Source organism: Gracilinanus agilis, chromosome 6 (assembly GCF_016433145.1).
Source record: "Gracilinanus agilis isolate LMUSP501 chromosome 6, AgileGrace, whole genome shotgun sequence".
Lineage (NCBI taxonomy): Eukaryota > Metazoa > Chordata > Mammalia > Didelphimorphia > Didelphidae > Gracilinanus > Gracilinanus agilis.
The window spans coordinates 116,386,239-116,391,721 of NC_058135.1; the positions used below are offsets into that span (position 1 = coordinate 116,386,239).

Genomic DNA, 5,483 nt, shown 5'->3' on the forward strand with positions numbered 1-5,483 from the left:
TAATATGTAACATAATAATATAATACATATGATTTTTTATAAATATGTAATAAATTATAATAAATATACTTACACAATAGAAATAAATTTTCATATTCGTTATAGACAAAAATTATGTCTAATTCTTGTTTTTCTCCTCCCCTCTCTCTAATAAGGCAGATAATATGATATAGGTCATGCATATATTAGCATATAACACATATTTCCATGTTTATCATGTTTTAAAATAAGACACAAATTGCTTACACTAGAAAAAATTCATGGAGGAATTAAAATGAAAATTGTCTGATTTGTTTTTTTTAAACCCTTACATCTTGGAATCAATACCATGTATTGGTTCCAAGGCAGAAGAGCAGTAAGGGCTAGGCAATGGGGACCAAGTGACTTGCCCAGGGTCACACAGCTAGGAAGTGTCTGAGGCCAGATTTGAACCCAGGACCTCCCATCTCTAAACATGGTTCTCAATCCACTGAGCTACCCAGCTGCCCCTGTTTGGACTTCATCTATTCCTTCAATGGTAGTGGATATCCTTTTTTGTCACAAATGTCTTGGATTCTTACCTTATCAATAATATTTACATCACTCACAGTTGATTGTCCTACATTATTGCTTTATTTGTATTCTTTGACCACTTATCTATTGGAGAATATATGTATACCTTTATACCAAATGTGCATATGTGTGTACATCATTTATATATCATGGATATCAAACACTTATCAGATAAATTTGAAATGAAAAATTTTCACCTACTTGAATCTTTTCCTTCTTGTCCTAGATACATTAATTTTGTGTGTAAAAGTTTTTCAGTTTCATTTAATAAGTTAGCCATTTTATCTTCTGTTATTGCCTCTATCTTTTATTTGGTTAAGAATACAACTTATGAAGCAATTTGGAACTATGTCCCCAGAACTCTATACTTTGTATATTTTTGGATTGAGAGATACCACAAATAGATCAAAGAAAGAGGAAAAGGAACTGTGTGGATGCCCCAACTGCCAGCCAGTATCCCAAGAAAGAACATAAGCATAACCATTTATTTCTCCTTCATAATTCAAGACAATATTACTGCACCAAGAGGTCTTACCTCTTTGGGTCTGACTTTTACTGAGTAAACAAAAGAAATAAGCCAAATACACAAAAGTTTAACAGTAGAATCTGATATCAACTACCAATAACTGTTCCCCTTCCTTAAATAAGCTGGGTGATAGTATCCCCAACAACTAAGGTATAGTAGTGAGTTAAGAAGTTAGAAAAATCTGGGATCAAGTCCCACTTTTGACACATCTTAAAAGCTGTTTCCAGTCAATTCCCTAAGACTATAAGTTGCAGAGAAGATATTATTCTTTATTGGTAGAGGTAGTTTCTTCATTGGGAGTCCCCTATACCAGTGAAATTATAGGTCCTCTCTCAGTGGTTACCAAGCTTTGGAATGATGTAAGTGTTGATTCTCTGAACTACTCCAGGCTTGATGATGCTGTCTCAACTTTGATACTAATCAAGTAGCCATTACCTCTAGCCATGGTACTGACTGCTTCTCTAATAACAATTCTAGCCATTATATATTTTTTCTAAAGGGCTTATCATCCCTGTCTTTTTCTCCTCTGCTTGAATCTTGAGAAATCTTAGATAATATTAATTTTATTCCCAAGGGGAGCTTGTTTCAAGACATGGATAAATAAAAGCTGACAGCCAGCTGAACCAGATAGCTACACAGCTGCCAATATATGTCAGTATCTGTCATCTGTCTTTGGTCCTGTCAAACAAAAGGCACAAAGGTTGTCATCAAACAGGTGTATGTGATGTGGAAAGAGCAGGAAAGGTTGCAGGAGTTTCATTGTTAAGTAATTTACCATATATTAACTCCTTAGAAATCTCATTGTAATATTAATTTAGAATTTTCTTCAGTCTTCTTTCTGTGTAGGTCAGCTAGAAATATTTGTCTGTCTCTGAATTATTTCTATAAAATTCTTAATCCTCTTAGGAGGAAATGCTGTGGTAGTATATATTTATTCATTCTAGGTAATAGAGTAGGGAAATATCTTCCAATTTAGTGAATATCATTTAGGAGCATATTTCTTCCCCAAAAAGCAACAGACACAATTTCCCCAAAAAGCAACAGACACCCAGGCAAAGGCACATACTATAATTCTCAACATTTTATATGCACCACTTTTTCTTTAAAGATTGTCATTCTCTCAAAGCAAACAAAAGTACTCTTATAGTAATCTTCCCTTCATCCTCTTAAAAAAAGAGCTTCAAAATGATCTTATTTGCAGAATTTGTCATGTAATTAAGATACCTCCCAATTCCCATTCCTAAAGGTCATCTATCAGGGACCTGCAAGAGAATATTTCTGAAATGTTACAAGCAAGAATTTATTATCACTAAAAACTCACATTTATATATTGCTTTAAGATTTAAAAATCATTTCCCTCACTAGAGCCCTAAGTATAAGAAGTATATCATTGCCATTTTGTAGATAATGAAACTGAGGCTGTTGGGGATATATATAGCATCACCCAGCTAGCAAGAGTCTGCTTGGTGGGAATGGTGGTATTATGTTTGATCAGAACTGTCATGACTCCACCAGAAGTTTCAATTCCAAAAGAAAGTGGAGTGACATCTAATAGCAATAAGTCCTGCACATTCTCATATTTATCTCCAGACAAGATGGCAGCCTGGACAGCTGCTCCATAGGCAACAGCCTCATTAGGATTGATACTCTTTTTGAGCTCCTTGCCATTGAAGAAGTCCTGCAGAAGCTTCTGGATTTGGGGGATTCGAGTGCAATCACCCACCAAGACAATGTCATGAATCTGTGATTTTTCTAGCTTGGCATTTCTTAGGGCCTTTTCCATGGGGTCCAGTGTGCCATGGAAGATGTGAGCTTCAACTCTTCAAAATGAGCCCGGATGATAGAGGTATAGAAGTCAATATCGTCATAAAGGGAATCAATCTTAATACTGGCCTGTGTACTGGAAGAGAAGGTTCACTTTGCACATTCACAAGTGGTACACAGATGGCAAACAGCCCTCTTGTTCTCACTGATGTCCTTCTTGTGCTTTCGCTTGAACTCAGCAATGAAATAATTGACCATGTGGTTATCAAAGTCCTCACCACCCAAGTGGGGATCCCCAGCTGTAGACTTGACTTCAGAGATGCCATCCTCAATGGTAAGGATGGAGACATCAAAGGTGCCACCTCCAAGGTCAAAGATAAACACATTTCTCTTGGCACCAACTTTTTTGTCAAAGCCATCAGCAATAAATAGTAGCAGTTGGCTCATTGATGATTCAGAGCATATTGAGACCAGCGATGAGGGTTCTGGAATTTTTGGTGGCCTGTCATTGGGAATCATTGAAGTAGGCTGGTTCTGTGACAACACCATTTGTGACAGTCTTCCCAAAGTAAGCTTCAGCAATTTCTTTCATCTTGGTCCAGACCATAAATGATACTTCTTCGGGAGAGAAACTTTTGGTCTCCCCTTCTTTACTCTACTTGGACCTTAAGCCTGCCTGCATCATTCACCACCTTGAAAGGCCAATATTTCATGTTTGACTGTACAACTGCATCATCAAATCTACAACCAATCAGACATTTGGCATCAAAGACCATGTTGGTGGGGTTCATTGCAACTTGATCCTATACAGCATCACAGATAAAACATTCTGTGTCAATGAAGGCAACGTAGCTGGGGATGGTCCTGTTTCCTGAGTTGATCTCCACTTTCCCATGTTGGAAGACTCCTACACAGGAGTAAGTGGTGCCAAGATCAGTACCAACTACAGGTCCATTCAACATGTTTGCTAAGGCGTCAGAGGTCGTAGATGACTGCTGTGGAGAAAGAAGGGCTGCTGCTGTGCTGAATGTACCACCCTTTAATTTTAAAACTTACCAAATATTCCTTAAATTTTTTGCATGTTGGTTCATTGAACATTGTTTCATGCACAATGAAAAATAAAGTTTTATTAGCTTCCCTTAACATCCCCCAAACATCAAAATAATTTCCCAGCTGTTTCATGGCTTTTCCATTTATTGCTTAGGTGAATCTCATTGTGAAAGTAAAGAGAGTATCTCCTCAAACAAGTTAATTCCCTACAATGTCATGTTTTACAAAAGGTATATATACCATGGGCTTTGCCATTGTAGTTTTGATTGAATTGCAGGTGACAGTTTCTTAATTTTGTGTAATTCCACTGAACAAAGTGTTCATACTGTCTAAATTATAAATGAGTCACAATGTCGTCTCCTCCTGAAAAACGTGATGAAAATCAAGGAAACAGAGAAGAGAGGCATTCTGTATCAGATACAGTTGTCAGAATGAGCACTGAGTCTTGAGCTCATCCCTGATCTAAGACCTTAAATGTAAAATATTCAATATCTGACCTCTCTTTAATCAACAAAGACTTACAAAGTACCTATTATGTACCCTGGTCTGTATTGAAAGTTATGAGGGATACAGATGTTTCTTTAATAGAGCTTACAAACTAAATGGGAAGACAAAAGTAGCACATGTAAAGCATGTGAAATGCTATAAAAGATAATTAAGTGACAAACACAGAAACTGAGAATGGGCTAGAATGGTTACCAGAGAAGGCATCAATGAGGAGTTACTAGGTATTGATACAAGTATTAAGAGATGAGAAGGATTTAATTTGAAAGATAGAAAAGGAGAAATGATTTATTTTGCCAGGGATATCATGATCAATGGCAAGAATTGGGAATAAGTATAGCCATGGTGGCCTATGTTGAGATTAGCCTAAAGAAAGTCATGTTTTAGGGAGAGTTAAAGCTAATAAGATAGAGTGTGAGTTAATTAATGGAAGATCTTGAAAGCCAGACAAGAAAGCCTAGATTTTATGTAACATGGTAAACTATGGGTTATTGAGTAGGATATAAAAAATGCTTTAAGAATATAACAGAACTGATAAAGGGATAAGGGAAAAGTCATTGCCTTAAATTCACTGCAATGTTACCCCTATGAAATTCTCCTAAGCACTTCAGTCTTTTTTCATTCTTAAATAGTACAGGAAATTCATTCATTCATTCACTCATCCATTTCTTTAATGAGCACTGATTACGTACCTATTCTGTTCCAAGCATTATCATTTCTCAGTCTACAAAGATGAATAAGGAACTATCCCTGTACTCAAGGAATTTACAGTCAAGTAGGGATAAGTCTGACACGCTCATGATTATAATTTCTATTACAATCATGAAATGCAAAACGTCTACAACTCAATCATGGTAGGAAAATCCAAATGTAGGAACATCCTTCATTATTGCAAATCACAACTTGTTGGTGACTTAGAAGATAAGGGACTTTCCCAGCATCTTACAACTAGTGTCAGAAGCAGGATTTGAATTCAGGTCTTCCCATATACAAGTCCTGCAGTGTCTCCACTATGCGATACTATTTCTACACAATACAAATTAAAATATCAGAATTAGAACAAATATAAATTAGTCTGTATGAGTAA

General features: G+C 36.3%; 1 pseudogene; it reads right to left on the reverse strand.

Moving 5' to 3' along the window:
• Positions 1 to 1,663: 1,663 nt before the first annotated feature.
• Positions 1,664 to 3,804, reverse strand: LOC123252334 (annotated as a pseudogene).
• Positions 3,805 to 5,483: the final 1,679 nt, after the last annotated feature.